General features: G+C 38.5%; 1 protein-coding gene across 5 annotated transcripts in view; it reads right to left on the bottom strand.

Annotated features, from left to right (window-relative positions):
- Positions 1-22,244, bottom strand: part of LOC134355515 (TBC1 domain family member 22B-like) — a 373,010-nt gene that overhangs the window by 123,311 nt on the left and 227,455 nt on the right. The window lies entirely within an intron of this gene.

The following is a 22,244-nucleotide window of genomic DNA, read 5'->3' as shown; positions in this document are numbered from 1 at the left end:
CTTGGATAAGGCCACACTTAGGTTGGAGGATCAATACCTTATATTCCGTTTGGGTAGCCTCCAACCTGATGACATGAACATTGATTTCTCAAGCTTCCAGTAATGCCTCCCCCCCCGTTTCACCATTTCCCATCCCCTTATCCCTCTCTCATGTTATCTCCTTGCCCGCCCATCACCTCCCTCTGGTGCTCCTCCCCCCTCACCTTTTTTCTTTTTTCCAGGGCCTTCTGTCTCCTCACCATTCAACTTCCTAGCTCTTTGCTTCAACCCTCCCTCTCCAAGTTTCACCTATCACCTGGCATTTCTCTCTCCCTTCCCCCTACCTTTCAAATCTATTCCTCAGCTTTTTTTTTCCACAATCCTGCTGAAGGGTTTCGGCCTGAAACAGCGGCTGTACTTTTTACCATCGATGCTGCCTGGCCTGCTGAGTTCCTCTAGCATTTTGTGTGTGTTAAGCAACACACATAAAAGTTGCTAGTGAACACAGCAGGCCAGGCAGCATCTATAGGAAGAGGTACAGTCGATCCGAAATGTCAACTGTACCTCTTCCTGTAGATTCTGCCTGGCCTGCTGCGTTCACCAGCAACTTTTATGTGTGTTGCTTGAAATTCCAGCATCTGCAGATTTCCTCGTGTTTGCATTTTGTGTGTGTTGCTCAGATTTCCAGCATCTCATTTCCTCCTGGAGCTTGTTTCCTCCCACATTTCAAAGTGTATGGTTTAGAGGTAATAAGTTGTGGGCAGGCTTTGTTGGGGCCAGAAGCACTGGCGACACTTACTGTCTGCCCCCAGCACATCTTGGACTTTGTTAGATGCTGAAGCAAATGATGCACTTCACTGTGTTCTGATGGTTGATGTACAAGTGACAAATCAAGCCAATCTTTTACCTATTCAAATTAGCCTTTTGTCACCCCAAAGATATTAAGCGTTCAACTCAGTTAAACTTTTATTTGAACAATGAAAATTTTCTCCTTGGTTACATATAATTTCAAAAACATTGCAATCTGACTAGAATCAGCTATTCTTTTGTAGCTTATTTTCGCATTCCATCTAAAAAAAAAGTAACACCAAGCACAATATCATTACACAGAGGAATGCACAAATCTACCAGGTAAAGATTTATTTAACTCACAGCAGCCACACTTTTTACCACATACAATCAAGTAGAGATCTATCACCTAATGGCCCCCGTGGAAAAATAGTACCTTTGGTAATCTAAAATATTGATTTTTTATTTTACTAACTAAAGATCCGCATCCTCCATCATTGTCTATTCTGAACTTGAATTCTGAGAAAACCTTTTCGATTGGCATTCTTCTATTTTTAGTTACTACCGCTAAGCTCCAAATTGATATTCCTAAAACATTTGAGAGATTAATCAATTCCCTATGCTCCTGAGATAAGTATATGATTATTGTACAGACTTAGATATCTTCAAACAAGATGCATGGATGATGATTGATAACAGGATGCCAGAGTCCCCATTGTTTAGGCAGTCTAGCATAATTCATTTTAATGAGATATTGCTACATAAAACAAACAGATACGGGTTGAAACTAGCTAACATAGATATGCAGTATTTAGTCAATGTCAACTAATAATAAATACACTGTGCAGAGTCTGCAGATGGAATATGTAACAATGTTAAAATTGTTCAAGATGACTTGTACAAGATCATCATATGAAGTGTAGTCTTACCAATGAGAATACACAACTTGTCATGAAAGATGAATTCTTTCATTAAGTATCAGTTCTTAGTGCTGCCATTTACCCTAATTTCTCCTTACACCCACTCCTACCTACCACTGAAGCAAAATCAACTTTATTGAACACATCTCTATGAGATCATCATCACCACTACCTCATTGGTCATTCATTAATCCATTAATCAATTCCATTACAATTACAGTCACTCTGTATTGTTCTATGCTGGACGAGTATTCAGCACTTGACACCAGCAGTATTTCAGCACCCCTCGTCTTACTTGACCTTACATTGCAACTATTGGCACTTATTTCACTCCCCACAATGAAAAATATTTCAGCTTTCTCCCACACTCACTAACCTGTCAATCCCATAAAAAACTCATTTCTATGTAACATTCATAAACACCAGTCTACAATCGTGAGCAAGCTATTACCCTGACTTCAACGCCTATTATGCTTAGTAATCAAGACTTCTCTTCCAAAAATCTGATCAAGAAAGATGTCAATCTTATTTTTCCCAATGGCAAATACTCGAAGTTGTGTAAGGTTTCTGATCTTGTCCTTGGAATGAAAACAATATTAGCATAATTAATTTGCCAAGAGATACCGGTGGACCTTTTTGATTCACTACGGTCCTTGCACTGATGATAGTCAGCAATTATATTCCATAGAAAATCGCAGGATTTGTCCTGCGGTATTAGTACCTATGCCCTAATGGTTTATGGCTTGGATTTAATTTTAAGTTTTTTTTTTATTGCTGGTATAGTAGTTTAAGTAAGCATCAATTATTCAAAAACATTGAAATTAACAGATAAGAAAAATGTTCATTAGTGCATATCCTAGTTTTCCTTGTAACTGTAGCATAGCAGGAGCCACATCTGATTCTTAAAGGTGAATTCAGGTGGCAGCTTCAAGGAGTTTGAGGTATGGAAGGTAAGACTAAAGAAAGCACCATCTCACATGAATGCCTGGAAAGGCAGCCTTAAGAGCTTTGGATCTAAAAAAGCTGACCGTGGAGAGGATGGTCTGAGCAGAAACAGCAATGTTCCAGAATGAATAGCTGACAGGCAGAACCATAAGGTGTTTGTGGAGTGGCAGGGGATAAGAATAAATGCTCTATGGTTGATGGGTTAATGCACCATGGAGCTGTGCCATTCCAACACAGATACCAGCTCAGCAACGAGACAAGTGAGCTAAAGACGACACTATTGCATGGGTATGACCTCGAATAATAGCAGACCGGGTTTCCACTGTGGCTGTTCCTGCTATATTGGAAACTGCTCCCTCTAGAAAACTAGCAACTCTTTCCTTGCCCTGGGACTCACTTGCAGGCCATGTGCACCCAATATTGTACTATATGAAGATCCTGCTGTCTACGATGCCCCTGAAGTTACACGCCATGCAAACGCAGCTGTAAAACTGAGTTTCCTTATGACTTTCCTCTTGCTGCTCTTTTAGTGCAGGATACAGATCTTGAGCTGGATGAAATGAAGGTGTTGCAAGAGTAATGTAATATTGTAACATATTGGTAAGTAGGAAGTACATTCCTTTAAACTTTATAGTACCTAGATCAAAATAAGTTATGGATCATGAGGAAGATAAGAGTATGAAGAGGATTAGGTACAATACTCCAAATTTCCAAAGGAAAAGCAGCGATCACAATAATGAAGCGTACCATATCCTGCATGGGGAGAGATGCACAGGCACTCCACCGTCAGCCCAACCTTATTTTTTGCAGCCTCTAAACTATCCTATACAGAAATAAATAAATTATGATGCACCTGTTTTTGTAAACGATTTCGCTAAGGTAATTTATATTCTTGCAGCATGAACCTTTGGTTCAACTGCTAGCACTGACTTCTCTTGCAATCAATTCCAATTCCTCCTGAACATTTAAGGGCCTCCTGGTTAGCGTTGGGCGGATGTAATCACCAGCATGAAACTCTCCCAAATGCCTATAATGCAATTAAATTTAACTGTTCATCAGAACCACTGCAGCTGTTTTCAGGAATTATCAAATTTATCCTCCTTGAAATAGGATAATTATATATTCTTTGGTAGCATTAGTCTCTACAATCACCAGTCTAAAAGCAAAGATTATTTTGGATCAGCAAATTTGGTATATGGAAATCAATATTATTATGTTGCTTTTGAATATCAGGTCAAACCTTAGCCCAGTATCCCAACTTTGCTATGATGAGCCAATATTTTTATTTTCAAGCTCTTTTCCTGCTTCTTTCACAGCTTCTTGGAGCTTAATTTGTCTATGAAATCTCTCAACCTCATCTCACTGACCTGAAAAATACTATTAACTGACATTGTAAATGGCTACATTCCAAGTACTATGCACCTTCCTTTGAAAATCAACATCAATCCCCCGCCTCAGAGATTCATGCTTAATCCCACACTTCCTGTCCCAGCTTCCCCCTCCCCACAAATTGCACTGTTTTGTTTTCACTGATGTGATTAGGAAATTATCATCAACCTACAACATAATCCTATTTTGCACATTACAGCATACTACATGCCCTTTGACCCTCAGTCTTGTGCCAATCTTTTAACCTACTCAAGGATCAATTTGTGGGCTTCCTACATAGCCCATAACCCTCCATTTTTCTTTCATCCATGTGCCTCTCTAAGCTCCTAATTTATCAGACACAATCACCACCTCCAGCAGACACTCTGCTGTTGTTGTTGAGTCATGTCGACACTATGGATAGTGTAGTAGATATGGAAGTAGATTGCCAAGCCTTTCTTCCATGCAGATACTGCTGCTGCCCAGGCTGGGACCCAGCCGAATTCAAAGTCATCACTGCTGGTAAATGCAGAGTCGGCACCTGACAGCAACTCATATGAAGCACAGGAAATCCACATCACAAAGCTCACAGAGTCTGTCATGCCCAGGAATCCACAAGACTCATTTTTGATTTCACTGTATGAAAATCTGTTTCAGGTTCTATCTAACTTTCAAGATGTGAAATATTATGACATAATAACAATGCATTACATATTCATAACAAGAAACAACTATACTTTAGTTTCATGTGACAATGATCATCTATACTCTTTGAAGACTACTGATACAAACATTGTCTGAATGCTATATATAATTCGATTCAGTTTTCAAGCTAATGGAAAGAACCAGTGCATTCTCAAGCATAAATCAACATTTTAGAAACAAAATAACCAAAACAAAATCACTGGCAAGATTTTGTGCAGTTACAGCAGAGACCCTTTTTTACTTGCATTAATCACTCAGCAAAATCCTAGCAACTGTAAAATATACAGCTAACCAATTACAACCAATAATTCAGTACTACTCCAGCCACTTCACAAAATCAAGTTAATTATCCTAATGTGAATTTAAGCAATGTTAAGTCCTACTGTTATAGATTTTGAGGTTTTGTTTTGTTATCAGACATAGACACTTCAAAAAAGCATGTCATGTTTACTGCGTAAAATATTTATGTTAATAACTGAAATAGTTCAAAATTTTATTTTTTTTTAAATCTATAACTGTTTACATGATATTTGAGGTTCTTAATCATTTCTGTAACTTTATTTATGCTCTGGTATCTGGGCACAGCTGAGAAGGATTGCATTTTTGCTTATCCCTAACTGTGCTTAAGAAATTGGAGGGGAACCACTGACTAACTTGCTGCAGTCCTTCTAATGAAAGTACTTGTACAATGCTGCTCAGTAGGAAAATTCCAGGATACAGTATATTGATCCAGAGACCAAGAAGGGCTGGTAGTTGCTTCAAAGTCAAAATTATTTGTGATTTGGAAGGAAGGTGATTTTTCCATGTGCCTGTTGCCTTAGTCCGTCTCTTGAGTCTATGAGACAACTATAGATATGGCTCCGGTGAGTAAGAGTTGTGTATTTTTTGATGGCACACACATCAGTCATTACACACAAGTAGAGGGCAAATGACTGTTTAGGCTGGCAGATATGGTACCCATCATACTTCACACTGTCCTGGATGGTGTCAAGCTTAATAGTTGCTGAGAGAGGCACATGAATGGAACGTGTGCCTTGTGGCAGCCAAAGAAAGATGTCAAGAATCCCATCAGGCTTTGGGAGGACACTCTGCTGGTTTGAAGGAAAGATGCTGGGCGCCAAGAACAAAGAAACAAATTGAAGGGAAGGTTGGTCATGGATTTGGCACTTGGTCGACGTGAGAACATAGCTGAGATAGCTTTACATTCAACTCTGAGCTATCTCAAATCATCTGGAGAACAGAACAAGTAAATGAGAATGAGAATGTTTAGGTAACTGACAGCTTGTGAAAGGGACAGTCTGGTAAACTACAAAAACACAAGCACTCTGATAATTAAGGAACTGATCGTTGAGGTCATCATTGAATTGCAACAACAGGAATTTGAAGTTAAGTAAGCACATACTTGTATGAATAAAACTGGACTTCTGCCATATAGTTGGCAATAAACTAAGCAATGGTTGTAAGGTATGTGAAGAAATATATACAAAGGTGTCTGATGAGATAACAGCAGTAATGACTACCGACATCAACCAATGAAGAAGACAACCCTGAGTCTGAGGCTCTGAGAACAACAGCCTCAGTTCAAATCTAAGCCAAGTTCATCAAAAGGGGTAATATTTGAATATGTGATGGGTTTTGGAAGTTGCAAAAGGATTAAGTAATTGTTTGAAACTATGTAGAGAATCTTTTGAGCTGTTTGAACTAAATACTATTAATAAGTAGGCAATATCATTGCCCAATGTGTTTAATCGTGTGCTGCACTTAACTGGCAACAACTCTGTTGGAAGTAGTCATGCCTGATGTTGGCCAGTTCTTGTTGCACCCTTTCATTTGCAGAGTTTATGACAGGTAAACAAAACTGAACATTATGCAATCATCAGCCAACATCCAAACTTCTGATCCATTGAAGTTCACTGAAGATAATGATGACTGGACCTCAGATACGGCACTGAGAAACTGCTACAGTACTTTGCTTGAGTTGGGATAATTCAACTCTAGCAACAACAATCTCCTTCATTTCTGCAGGGTTTGACTCCAGCCTTTAGAATCTTTTTGATTCAATGAAAATTGACTTCAGTTTTATCAAAATATGTCAAGTGCTGTTTTGATGTCTAGGGAAGCTTTTCTCACCTCCATCTTGGAATTTAAGGTTGGAGGATTCTTATAAAGTCCTTTTGATGGTCAAATTTGGATTTTCTGCAACCAATCACTATCAGAACTTTCTCTAGTTTTACTGTGAGTGACACAAAACTGCACTAACTTTTGACTTCATACACTATCTACATCGTTCTTGCTCCAGTTTAAGTTTCTACTTTAAAGCAACATCAGCAATATAGCACTCTAAAACAATAAATCGGGGGGAAAATGGGTATTGTAATCACTAATTGCTCTACATTTCAAGCACACAATCTAAAGCAAATCATGTTTGAAACAACTTGGTTTATATCAAAACCAAAGTAATAATAATGACAAAAATAATGAAAAAGATTAAGATTATCAAATTTATAAGTATATGGAAGATTGGTATTTTTTTAATTGCTCTCCCTGCTCAGTATTGTGATAACATAAAGAGAATAGTCACATTTAATCAGAAAACAATATTTTCCTTTTGGTTTTGTATTTATTACTCTACTGACTTTCAAATTTATCAGAACTTTGACAGAAAATTGAATCTGTTTTATTATTCACACAATTTTAACTCACAAAGTTTCAGAAGAATGATGTGTGGAATAGTTCTTTGAGATATATTTTTTTTCAAGACATCACAACTATCTGGCTAAAGCTAGAATATAGATAAGGTAGCAGCATAAGGATATATACAAATATTGCAGGTACCCAGCACTTATTTCCATCTGGCATAATTTACATATTATTATTTAATTATTTATGGTTTTATACTGCTATATTTATACTCTATTCTTGGTTGGTGCAACTGTAACGAAACCCAATTTCCCTCGGGACCAATAAAGTATGTCTACCTACAAACATCTATCTATCTATCTATCTACATCAGGTTCCAATTAATGATTCTTCCAAGATGCTACCCAACTTGTTATCTCCAACATTTTTGTAACTCCTGATTTCCAGCATCTACTGTTTTTTTTTGCAATTCAATATCAATGCAGTATTGCTGACTAGGATTTCTAACTACTTTCAATACTTTATGTAACAAATGTTGATGCTTTAAGGCTATAAGGATTACTTATAGCATAATATAGGGCATAACTCCGCAACACTTATTTCAAAAAATTAATATTAAAATGTGGGAAATTCATCAGGCGATTTAGAAATTATTGTGCATGGCACCTGACCTGGTACATATGACAAGGAAAAACTTAACATGCTTACAAACAGCAACTGCCTCACTTCTGGTTCTGTTTAATTGATGATATTTTTCCTGCAAACTTTGGTCTCTTTACCTCTGTTACTAACTGGCTTACCCAAATCCATTTCTGCCTCTTTTGTTTCTCACCTTCTTTGGTCTCTGTAGTGCACCGTGAGTGGGTTTTGCTGGGTCTAACCTTCCATAAAGGCCTCAATACAGATATGAAAAAAAAACCTGATTTCCAGATGCATGTGGGGAGTGACTGCTCCTGCCGTCAAGTATGCATTTGAAAAATGTGACAACAAGCAGCCCCAGTTAACAGGATTCAAAGGAAAGACTCAGCTCTGGCTGGATGTTGAAGGCCAATTATCTCTGTTTCAGGATATTGCTGCAGGAACTCCTCAAGGCAATATCTTGCTTCATCAAAGATCTCCATGATAAGGTCAGAAGTGGGAACAGTTCCTTTCTATACACAAGTTATCTGACAATAAAGCAGACTACATGTGTATGCAGAACACCAATATAACATTCAGGATGAGAAGTAAAATAGAAAACCACCTCTCGCCAATATAAGTGCAAGAAAATTACCAACTCCTGCAGTTGCCATTCAACAGCTTTATCAATGTGATGCTCCTCTCTTGGACCTCCAGCATCTGGGGGATGGCGAGGAGGGGTGGAAGGTGGAAAAAAGTCACCAGCCACAATTGTGCAGAAACAGATCACTTAACTGACCATTACAACTATCACTGCAAGCAGTCATGGCCTGTCTATCAGGTGCTGAATGATTCACCTCTTGACTACCCGAAATCTTACTACCACCTACAAGGTAGAATTCAGACACATAAAGAAACAGTTTGGTAGGGTACAATTCCAATAGTTCAACACCATTTGGATAAACAATCTGCATACCATTTAGCTCCCTAAAAATTCACCCCCTCCACTTCTAAAGCACCAAGTTAGCAGTGTGCATCATCTACCAAATGCATAGCAGCAACTTGTCAGGGCTTCTTCGACAGAATGTCACAAATCTGAAAATCTGTCACAAATATAAGGGGGGGAGTGCTGGGAATGAAACACAGGAATGCCACCATTGTAGATCCCAAACACCATTTGTAGATGAATCAACTTTCATTTATTGCTGCAAGGTATAAATCCATGAAAGCTTTAACCAAGCAGCACGAAGGGAGTACCCTTATTATATGCAGTGGTTCAATCCAGTAACCGAGAGGTACCCTTGTCAGCAATGTTCATGCCAAATGAATGAAAAAATGGCAAACAAAGATCTTTATATGGAAAGCACTTTGGACACTTCCCAAAGGTTTCTTTGGCTGGAATTGCAAACAAGCAACCAAGACAAACTGCTACTTAAGTAATAGAAAAGCAGCACAGGTCTGCATTACTAAAACAGAGTACCCAGCATAAGTGGTCTTGGCAATTTATCACATTTTTTTTAACATTATATTATCAACAAATGCGCCCTATCGAAAAGACACCTATTAATGTGAAGAAAAATGGGTATAAATAACGGGAAATATTTGCACTCACACAGCTGCTCCAATCTGCAAAGATTGAAAACACCTATACTTAATCTTTCATGTCCTTAGAAATTCCAAAGCTCTCTAAAGCCAAAAAATTACTTTTGAAATGCAGACATTACAGTATTGTAAAGAACTGCAACCAATTTGCATAAAGCAAGTTTCTAAAATGTGTAATGACATAATGAAAATGAATTGAAAATAAACAGGATTCTTCATTTTCTTTATATTCGCTCAGAATGTCTGCATTTTACACTAATTAATTAATTTGGAAATCACTGAATAAAGAGAGAGCAGAATGCATTTGTGCATGGCTCACAAGCAGTAATGCAATTATGAACACAACCCAAGGGAAAAATATTCTGGCCACGAGGTAAATACTTAATTGTAGGCTGGGGAGATGACCCCAACAGACTCTTAGGTTAAATGTTGCTTCACCTACCTGGAAGGACTGTCTGGGGCCCTGAAAGGTGGAAGGGAGGAAGGGCAAGGGACAGGTGTACCACTTGTCCCACTTGCAGGGATAAGTGGCAAGTATCAGCAGGGGGATCAGTAAGGAGGGAATGAGTGGACAAGGGAGTCACATAGAGAGCAATCCCTACAGAAAGCAAGAAGGGTGGAGAGATGTGCTTAGTGGTAGGATCCCACTGGAGATGGCAGAACTTCTGAAGAATGATATGTTGGATAGAAAAGATTTCCCAGTGGCTATCCCATTCCCCCATGTCTGTTCATGGCCTTATTTAGCGGCAAAATGAGGTCCTGGTGTGGATACTATTGGCAGGTTGGAGGAGCTATATATCATATTCTGTCTGGGTGGTCTCCAATTTGATAACACGAACATGGATTTCTTCAACTTCTGGTAATTTCTCCCCCTTCCTTCCTCCTCCCCTTTTCCAATCCCCATTCTGGTTACGCTCTCACCCTTCTCTTCTCACCTGCCTATTACTCCCCACTTGTTCCCCTCTTCCTTTCCTTTCTCCCATTGTCCTCTATTAGATTCCTCCTTCTTCAGTCTTTCCATCTATCCCATCCTAGCTTCTTCCTTCTTTCCACCGCCCCTACCCTCCCTTCCCCTTCACCTGATCTCAGCTATCAACTGCCAGCTTGTACCCACTTCCTGTCTCTTCTCCTACCTTTTCATTCTGTCTCTTTCCTTTCCAGTCCTGAGGAAGGGTCCCGTCCTGAACCATCAACTGTTTGTTCCCCTCCATAGGTGCTGCTTAACCTGCTGAGTTTGTCCAACATTTTGTGTATGTTGTTCAACATCTGTAGAATCTCTTATGTTTAATTCCCTATTCTTTTCTGTTTGCAGAATGAAACCACCAGTCAAAATTGCAATTATTTCTCGTACATAAAGTACAGTACAAATATTCCGATCTCAATAATGCTGAAACCTTTATAAGCTCTGTTTCAAGCACAAAGTATATCATTAATGTTAAAAGAAAAACACCAGCACATCTTTTCTGATAACCTATAACTAGAAACAACCTTAAAAGGAAACAATTTGTGGTGATCTGTTGTACAGAATTCAAAGGTCACTAATGCTTATCCATATATATTACTAATATGGCTTGATCTCAACAAGATATTATCCATTACAAATTATGTATCTTATAATTACTGTGAGGCAGAGTATATTGATCACAAAACCTGCATTCTGCCATCATTCCAGGCACCAGCCAAAATTTAAGCAAACACTTTTTTTTTGGGGGGGGGGTTGGGAAACCATTTTCAGAATAAATCATGGTTATTTTCAAATAAGATCAAATGAACTCTTCCCTCATCTCTAGGGAAGGAGAAATTTAATCATATTGGTGATAGACTAGGAGTTACACACTATAATCACCAAAGTCTGAATTAAGTATATTGCTATTCACATCTTCAAGATTTCCTAAAGTGCATTACAGTCAAAGTACTTGAAAGATTGAGTTACTTTCATAACAAAGGTAGCTGTAAGCCAATCTTCACAAACATTCTTGAAGAGATAAATATTGGTCAGTGTACCAAAACACCACAGAATCATATTAGTGCAATGAGAGGGTTAAAAACAGATATTTTTACTTGGAATGGAGTTGCCTGCTTACAGTCCTCATATTGAGCATACATTTTAGTAAGTATATATAAGGTTTTGATTAATGATGTCTGCAAGGCCTTGAAGCATGCAGATGTAAGGTACTAAGTATTGTGACAACTTGGTTTTTTTTAGGAGATGAGTGAAACCATTTCAGCTGGAAAGTAAAACATTGACTGATAAGTTAACTTGTTAAATGTCATTTCCAGTACACAAGTGCAAAGAATAAAATAATTATTACTCTGTATCCAATGTAACACAAAAAAGCCATAATATAGTAAAGAACATAATTTTTAAAAAACACAATAAATATAAATACATAAGATAGCTTATATACACAGATGGATTGTATATCCATAAAACAACATTAGGTATAGGAGTGGCTGCACCTAGGATGACTGACAAGAAATGATAAAGAGCTGGTGTTTGTGGGGCAGCAGAAATTAGCCTTACTGCTTGGGGAAAGTAACTGTATGGTGGTCTTGATGTGGATTTTATGCAGCGTCCTCCCTGGTGGGAGTGAGACAAAGTTAATGAGCAGGGTGGGTGGAATCCTTTATGATCTCGCTGGCCTTTTTCCAGCACTTTTCTGTATACAAGTTTTTGATGGCAGGTAGGCTGTTGCCAGTGATGCATTGGGCAGTTTTGACTACACGTTGTAGATCCTTCCTCTCTGTTGCAGTGCAGTTTCCATGCAGTGATGCAGCATGTTAGGATGATCTCTCCAGCATATCTACTGCAAGTACTGATGTACAAGGGCATCTCTGGGTGCATTTGTGGCTCCCTGAAAGTGACTACATATAGAAAGGAAGGTAAAGAAGGCTTATTGTGTACTTGCATTCATTGATTGAGGCACTGAGGGTAACAGTGACAAGTTGCGTTGCAGCAGTACAAAACTTTGACAAGGCCGCATTTGAGCACTGCATTCAGTTCCAGTCACTAAATTACAGAAATCGTGCAGATGAGATTCACCAGGATGTTGCCTGGATTAGAGAGCATTGGCTACAGGGAGAGGATAAACAAATATGGATTACTTTCTCTGGAGCATCAGAGGTTGGGAGATGATCTGATTGAAGTAAATAAAGTATAGGAGATACAGTTCAGAGTTTTTCCATCAGTGTGTAAATATCAAATACTAGTGGGCATAGTTTTAAGATGAAGGGGGAAAGTTTGGAGGGAAAATATGGCCTTTTTTGTTTGAAATGGAGAGTTCTAAGTGTCAGTATGTTCCATCAGGGTAGTGGTTAAACAGGCATGACATTTAAGAAGGATTTAAACAGGCATACGACAAGTCGGAAAATGGAAGGATTTTAGGCCATGTGCAGGCAGATAGGATTCGTTTAAATTACCGTGATCAGCACAGAAATCTTGAGATGAATAATCTGTTCCTGCACTGTAAAGTTCCACATTCTAAAAGTTACAGATTAAGGAATTTTTGTAAATAATATTCAAAATATTGGGCTGGGAAATCTGCCCACTGAGCCTGTGCCAGGTTAAAGCTGGCATAAATACAAAGACTGCAGTGAAATCAACGGAAGAATGAACTGCCAGGTAAACTGCAAGTGGACCTCTTCCTTTGATTTAAAATAGTCCAGTAAATGTATATAATTGCCCTGAAATGTATGTTTTAAAGTTTTTTAAATAGCTCAGTAACTTTATTTTTAAGTAATTGCCATTTTAAAAGTTTCCGGGTATTTCTACCTGTTTGTGATTATTCAAGACATTCATAAATCTTTAACTTCACTGATAGCTTTGATAGTTTGTGCGCCTTCAAGAAAAGCCCATCTTGCCACTTGAGCTGGGGGAAGCTCATCATTGCACAAAACTACACTAAGCTGATGTGCCAGGAGCCATCTTCTCACTAAGGAGCTTTTCCAAAATGCCTGGTAGTAGCAACATTGTCCAAGAGCAGGCCACCAACAAGTTAAGGGTCACTGGTACATTTGTCATATAATTAAATGGGGGGTATTGAAAAAGTATTTTACCTTATACAACCACACTTAGTTTACTGAATTACTACATTAATAAAGAGCATTAATCCAAATATTCCATTTGAATAATGACTATTTATCAAAACACTTCTGTTGTGTTACAAGGTTTGGGAATGCTGATATTGTAAGAAGCACAATATAATGTCACACCTCTATTCTTCTCTTTGAATTATACATAAGTTTCCTCACAGTAGATCTATAATTAGTAACTTTAAAAGACTTTATCCTACTTTGGACTTACTGTGATTGCATAGTTCAATTTAAAATATACGACTTTTGCCATTCAATAACTTTTATGAGCATTGAGACAATATTCTGTCCCTGAAAGACAAAGTGATTTTTGAAGCTGGTTCACGTAAATTACAACACAATTATAACAGCAAATATTTTCCATAATTTATTTGAAGAAACTAAAAATGTTGGAAGTTTTTAAAAACAAAGCTAAAGGTATTAAAAAATCTAAACATTCTGGAGATATCCAGCTACAAAGCACTGGGCCAGAGATTTCTGACTTAATGCATATTCATAAAAATAACCCACTAGATCTTTATTAAACTAGCTCTAAAGTGCGCTAATGTGCCATTTTGTTTTATTCATATGACACAAGACCATAAGATATTGGAGCAGAATTAGGCTTTTTGGCCCATCCAGTCTGCTCCACCATTTCATCATAGCTGATACAATTTTCCACTCAGTCCCAGTCTCCTGCCTTCTCCCTCTATCCCTTCATGCCCTGACCAATCAAGAATCTATCAACCTCTGCCTTAAATGTACATAAAGGCTTGGCCTCCACAGTTGTCTGTGGCAAAGAATTCCACAGATTCACCATTCTCTGGCTACAGATATTCCTCCTCATCTCTGTTCTAAAAGGCCGCTCCTCTATTCTGAGGCTGCCCCCTCTGGTCTTAGACTCTTCCACCATAGGAAACATCCTCTCCACATCCACTCTATCACAGTTTTTCACCATTCAATAGGTCTCAAAGAGGTCACCCCTCATAAAACCACAATTGCTGCATCACGAAAATGTCTGCAAATATCACATTACCAGGTTTTAAAAGAAGATTCCACTAAAAGAAAAACAGTAATGTAATTGTAACTAACAGGAAAAAGTGGCACAACACTTCATTAAATATCAAGCCAGTTCTCCTGAGGGGCAACTATAAACCCTTGCTGAACAGAGGCTGCTGAATAATTTTTTTAAAAATCAGATAAATCTTTCACTTATGATTATTAGATAAGAAAACAGAAACTGAAGCACAAACAGAATTAAAACAAAAAGATTTAGAAAAGAGCCAAGAGATGTAGGCATCTTGTCCAGACTTTTGGGCAGGTTTTTTTTTAAATGCTATGGAAAATTAAACCCATTCAAGCAGAGACTATATCAAGGTTCCAGAATACACTGGGTAAGAAAGTTCTGCCTAGTTCTGATTTTCAGTGTTTCAAAAAAGGGTAAAAAAAAATAATAAGAGGCTCTATGATGGAAATAAATACCAAACTAAAAGATGTTCCCTTTAAGAAAGGATGGAAGAACTGTCCACGGGCATTAGGGAAGAGGTTTCACTGAGATAAACTGCTACCAATCTATGAATACATAAGCATGGGTTATTTATTCAAAGATAAACTGTAAGAAAAAAAAGTGCTTGTAATTAATAGATACGAGACTGAAATTTTTTCCACTAAAATATCCTAAACAGAATAGAAATAAATCCCTTACTAATGTGGGAACCACAACTCTTTCACAGATGGACCAGATGGCGATTGACAGGATATGCAGGTTGGTCTCTTGTGTCGTAGTGCACTCCCTCCATTACTTGCACAGGGCTTCAGAATGCTGCAACCTTTAAGCTTTAAGAACATCCCTGAATATTTTAATTTGCATCTGTTAATTATCTCAAATGACAGAACATAGAATAAGATGCAAATTCCCCACTGGCTTTAATGTACTAGCACAGCCCTTGGAGGACTAAGGGAAAGAAGTATTTGAAATTCAAGACCTTGGACCTGCCACATAACTTGTGATCTATAGGGCAGCAATGATCACTTCTCTTTATTCATCTGAGAACCAGAACACTAGGGGCTGGAAATATATCACCTATGGCAAACCAATATCAATGGTTTTTCCCAAGCCACCATCCCCAGCACTGCAGCCCTAAGTTACCCACAGTCAATGTTAAAGAACGTTGTAGAACAGAGACGTAGCAGTACAGAGTTCCCTGAAAGTGGAGACACAGATAGGCAGGGTGGTGAATGTATTTGGCATGTTTGTCTTCATCTGCCATGGTACTGAGTATAAAGGTTGGGAAATGTCATGTTACAACTGTATGACTATTCATGAGAGAACACCTGAAGTATCATCCAGCCATAAGGAGGATGTCATCAAGCTAGAAAGGGTACAGAAAAATTCATGAAGATGTTATCAGAACTGGAATATTTGAGTTTTAAGGAAAGGCTTAATAGGCTGTGACTTTTACCCCTCTGGAGTGTAAGAGATTAAGGGGTGACCTTATACAGCTACGTAAAGTCAAAGTCAGTGTTTTCTAACGGCTGGGGCGTCTAAAACTACAGTTAGGGAATAGGTTCGAGAGAGGAAAGATTTAAAAGGAACCTGGGAGGCAACTTTTCTGTACAGAGGATAATGGCTATATGAAATGAGCTGGTTTAAATGGGTACAATCAGAACATTTAAAAGACTTTGAGATAGGTACATAGTTTGGAAAGGTTTAAAGTGGTATGGGTCAAATGCAGGCAAATGGGACTAGCTCAGATAGACCACTTGGCATGGCTAAGTTGAGCTGAAGGTTCTATTTCCATGGTGAATAAATCTGAGAATGCCATAGAAAACAGACTAGTTGTGAGAAAGATCTATCTTGATGCATTTTCTGACAAAACATCAAGAATTATTCCATAGAAGAACTCATAATATTCTGCATGTTCCATGAAAATTTTTCATAGATAAAATTGGAATCTGCAGATCACAGCTCAAATCAGATAAAATTAGCAAGAGATTCAATTTCCAACTGCAAGCTAAAATTTACAGCTGAAATTTACAGACATAGCATACTTTTGACCTCAATGAAACAGCTACACATCAGATAGATGGCAGATTTATATCCGGTAAGGTTGCAAATGAACTGCTGCATATTCTTCCAATGTGTGTAACATAACATGAAATATATAGCTAATCCATATATACATAGTTTCTTGCAACATAGACTGAGGCCATTCAGTCTATCAAGTCCATGCTGGTGCACAGAATCCCATTCAAACAGATTTTCCTGTAACTAATCCTTCTCATGTGCCTGCACTGTATTTTAATGTTTCCTTAAAACCTTTTTGTAAAGTGAGACTTCCATTAATTATCTTCAAAACTTGCAACTTGACATAAAAGGCAAAACAAGCTTGTAACGATGTCTTCACTGTATCTTTTGACAGATTGCACTCAAAGAATAAAGATAAGATATTGTCCTAAATGTATCACCAGATTCATTCAAATGGCAGTGATGGATCTGTGCTGTTGATTAAGTACCCAGTTAAACAAATTTAACCTTGGTCATTACTTGGATGGGAAAACACCTGAAATGCCTGCTACGTAGGGAACCAAATAAACTGACTGTGAGACTAGATGTAATAAGGATCTTAGTCATGTTGCATATACTAAATAATATTTTAATACAAATTTGCAGGTAAGTTTATAAACTTTCTGATGTCTAATGCATTCATGTCTAACACAAACAGGTCACTATTATCTCCTACCCTTTACAGCTTGGTACATCATTTTCGTGAAAGACCTGATTTGTAACAGTAGCTGTATTTTTCTATATAGAAACTTAATTTCTGCCATTTAAGGAGTCAAGTGTATTAATACATTAAATGTAACATGACAAGTGTAAGCACTTTGCCTTTTCAGGTGCACTGTCTACGGAACTTAGCTCACTCTCTCTCTCAGAGTCAAGGTAAGTTAAATAGTTAAATTATTTCCATATTTCCATCGCTCAAATTTCCCACTGGCAGCTGATCATACTGATGATATTTAACTTACCTTGGCCCTCTGCTAATTGAAACTGTAAATAGCTCCATCTATCCTGGTGCACTCCTTCTACCTTTCAAATATGCTGTCATCCGTAAGTCTTTCTTGACTTGCACCTACCACATGTCTATGACCAAGCCTTTGATATGTTATCTTCAAACATGTATGCAGGCTTGCTGCAATTTGATATTTCAATCGTTCTACTCGTAATTCCTAGCCTCCCACTGCATTAAAACTAATCAATATAATAAATTACAACTTGCTTGCCTGTGACCAAGGGGATTTATCAGCACCATCCTGACTTGAAAATATGCTCCTGGTTCTTTATCAGGATCTAAATCTTGTAACACTCTGCAAACAGCACGTGGAAATAACTTCACCAAGATAGAAGCAAATCACCGAGGCAATTCACTACCACCTTCTCAAGGGCAATCGGGCATGGGCAATATATGCAGGCTTTGTTTGTAATGTCCAGAAAAAAAAAGCTGGAATTTCATGAATTACACAAAAAATAACTAATAATATTCCTCAGTTGCCAGTGGGAAATTTGAGGGATGTAGATATGGAAATACTTTAGCATAATCCAACTGCACTTGTACTGTCATTCAGACGATATATTTGTTTGGTATTGCAACCTTTTATGTTTTGCACTGTACTACTGCTACAAAACAACAAATGTCACGGCATACTTCAATGAAAATAAGCCTCATTCTAATTCTCCAAATCAGGTTAATAATACTGGCATATGTTGTGAAATCTGTTGTTTTTATAGCAGCAGTACATTGCAATACATAATAATAGAAACAAAATAAATTACAAAAAGAAACACAGTGGATCCTGGTTAACTGGCACACATTGGGACCAGTACATTTTGACACATTTAAGTAGCTGTCCGAATTAGCCAATCTTTCAAGGAAATAGTTAAAAAGCTATAAAAAAAACTGTTTAACTGAATAAAAATAATGCATCTAAATACAGAATAAATTAGGACACTACCAAGACTACTACAGTACTATAAAACCATGCATAAGTTCCTAATAGTTATTGACAGAAAATCCATTCACTGTTCTTTTGATTGACTGTAAATGAACAAAATCAGCACAGACAGCTTCTGCAAACAGTGCCTTTGAATAGTGTTTTTGATGATTGCATCTACCAAATATTCAAAATGATTGTCAACACCTTCAAGTTTCTTGTAGTTGTTAACTTGTTGAAGTAGTGAAATCATTTAATTTTCACTCATGCACATTTCTGGCATCTCCAACCCTGAATATTTGAAACCATAGTGAGCAAAACAGTCTTGAATTGTCTAGCTGCTTATTCCTTGCCAACTATCAATGACAAAAATCAGTTTTTTTGAACACAAACACATAAGTAATATTATTTAAAAACTGTTTATTCTAAGCACAGTGTAATATCTAATAGCCACACAACATGCACACAACTCACACAAGTTAGGAAATGACTGGCAACAGTTTTCTGCCCAAAATAAGCATCATTTTTTCCCAATAAATGAAGGGAATCCTGGCTGTTTTCTTGATTAGTTTTTGTTCTTTAAGAGTTGTCCCAAAGAAGTGGCTGTGCCAATTAACCGGAATCCACCACACAAAAAACAACTTAAATATCAGTGCAAAAGGAAAGCAAAAAGAAGAAAAAAATTGAGGTAGTGTGCATGGGCTCATTGCCCATTCAGTAGATAGGAAAATGCTGTTCCTGAAACACTGAGTGTCTCTCTTCAGGCTCCTGTACCTCCTGCTTGATGGCAGTAATGAGAAGAGGGCATGTGCTGGGTGTTTGGGGGTGGGTGGTGGGCCTTAATGATGGATGCTGCCTGTTAGAGGTATTGCCTTTTGAAGGTGTCCAGTGTTGGGAGACTAGTGCCCATGGTGGAGCTGGCTGAATTTACAACTTCCTGTATTCAATCCTGTGCCGTAGCCCCAGAAAGTGATGCATCAGTTAGAATGCTCTCCACAATATGTCTACAGAAATTTGCGACAGCCTTTGGTGACATATCAACTCTGCACAAACACCTAATGAAGTATACCCACTGTCATACCTTCTTTGTAATTACATCAATACGTAGGGTCAGAGATGCTGACACATAGGAATTTGAAACTACTCATTCTTTCTGCTATTGATCCCTTGATGAGAACTTATAGTCCCTCAATTTCCCCTTTCCAGAGTCCACATTCCATTGCCTTAATAAGGTTGAGTGCAAGGTTGTTGCAATATCACACAACCAGCTGATCTATCTTGCTCTAATTCGTTGCCTCATCATCATCTGAAATTCTGCCAAAAATAGTTGTGTCATCTGCATATATGGAGTTTGAGCTGTGCCTTGCCACACAGTTGTGGGTGTAGAGACAGCAGAGCAGTGGGCTAAGCACGCATTCTTGAGTTTTTCCAGTGTCAGCAAGGAAAAGACTTTATTTCTGATCCTCACTGATTGTGGTCACCCAGTGAGGAAGTCAAGGATCCAGTTGCAGAGAGAAGTACAAAGGCCCAAGTTGTTGATTATAACTGAGGATATGACTGTGTTGAACATTGAGCTGAAATCAATAAACAGCAGCCTGACATAGGTATTGCTATTATCCATGTGATCTGAGGCCGAGTGGAGAGACAGTGAGATTGCATCCGCTGTAGATCTACTGTGGTGATAGGCAAATTGTAGCAGGTCCAGGTTCTTGCTTAGACTGGAGTTGATTTTGGCCATGATCAACCTCTCAAAGCACTTCGTCACAGCAGATGTGAGTGTAACTGGGTGATAGTCATTGACACAGCTCACCCTACTCTTCTTGGGCACAGATATGATTGTCACCCTTTTGAAACAGGTGGGAACCTCCAATTGCAGCAGTGGAAGATTGAAGATATCCTCAAACGCTCCCCACTAGTTGGTTGGCACAGGTTTCACTGTCCTACCAGGTACACCGTCAGGGCCTGACATCTTATGAGGGCTTATCCTCTTGAAAAATGTCCAAATATTGGCCTCCAAGACAGAGGTCACAGGGATTCACACAGATGTAGTTTTATTCTCCCTTTCAAAGTGTGCATAAAACGTGCTGAGCTTATCTGGAGTGAAGCATCACAACCGTTCATGTTACATTTCACCTTGTTGACCTGTAAACCCTGCCAGGGCAGATGTGCATTTGATTCCCTCTCTAACTTCAATCGGAATTTATTTTTCCACTCTTAAAACAACCTTCCAAAGGTCATACCTGACTTCTTGTATAGTTTTGGAAGATCGATCTTGAATGCCATACACCTTGCCCTCAGCAGACTACAAATCTCCTGCTTATACACAGCTGTTGGCTTGCATGTCCAAGATGTTCTCGAAGGCACACACTCATCCACACAGGTCTTGATGAGGTCAGTGACAACTATAGTATAATCATTCAGATTCGAAGATGAATTCCTGAATATTGTCCAATCCACTGATTCAATGTAGTCCAGTAAGCGCTCCTCCACTCCTTTGACCATACCTTGTTGGTCTTTACCACTGGTGCTGCAGTCTTTAGTCTCTGCCTATATGCCAGGAGTAGAAGTATAACCAGGTGATCTGGCTTTCCAAAGTGTTGATGTAAGATGGCAAAGTAAGTGTTCTTGATGGTAATATAACAGTGCTTTAGTGTGTTGGCTCCCCTGGCTCCAAGGTAATACTATATATTAGTGGTAGTTGTTCAGAGCCTTCAAGTTATTCTGGTTGAAATCCCCCGGAATAATAAGGAAGGCCTCAACATGCACTATTTTGTGACTGCTGATCATGGTGCTCAGTTCCTCCAGTGCCTGCTTGACATTGGCCACTACTAGAATGATGGTGGAAAACTACCTCAGCAAATAAAATGGACGAAACTTGACAGCTAGATGTTCTAGGTCAGGTGAGCAGGATTGAGACAGAACTGCCACATCTTTGCACCATGATGAGTTAATCATAAAGCATACCCTGCCTCCCCTACCTTTAAAAAACTCAATTCTCTTGTCTCTCCAAAGAATGATGAAGCCATCGGGGTGCATTGTTGCATTCAAAATGACAGAGGTGAGCCATGCTTCTGTGAAACAAAGTATACAGCATAGTATGATGTCCCTCTACTACTGCAATCTTCCCCTGAGTCTTCAATTTTATTTTCCAGAGACTACACAGTCACCAGCAGGATAGTCCAGAGTTGGGGGTGGGGGGAGGGGGGGTGTCTAAGGCTTCTTTATTTCAATCACACCTACAGACTGGCACATCTTCCATGCTTCCTTTTTCTTAAAGTGGAACTATACTTGCGACCCTAATCTGAAGTCCAGGATCTGCTGATCTGGAGTATTGACAGATTTTTATTTTATTTTAAACGTCTTAAAATGATATTGTTTACTCAAGTACCTATGGCTGTGACTGGATTTCAGCTGTAGTAGTCCTAAACAGGAATATTTGATGATTCCCATTGGAGCTGCAGGCAAAGAGTCACCACTTATCGGTGCCACAATTCTATGTATTCTGATGTAGAACATTTTCCCATATTAGAGAAAATAATAGTAAGTCATTATCAAAACCGATTCTCTTTCCAACAAATGTACGTCAGCTCAAAGGACTGCTTCCAGCACTGCTAT

The sequence above is a fragment of the Mobula hypostoma genome, chromosome 13 (assembly GCF_963921235.1).
Source record: "Mobula hypostoma chromosome 13, sMobHyp1.1, whole genome shotgun sequence".
Lineage (NCBI taxonomy): Eukaryota > Metazoa > Chordata > Chondrichthyes > Myliobatiformes > Myliobatidae > Mobula > Mobula hypostoma.
Note: the sequence above shows the minus strand (reverse complement) of the source record. Positions and strands in the feature narration are given on the sequence as shown.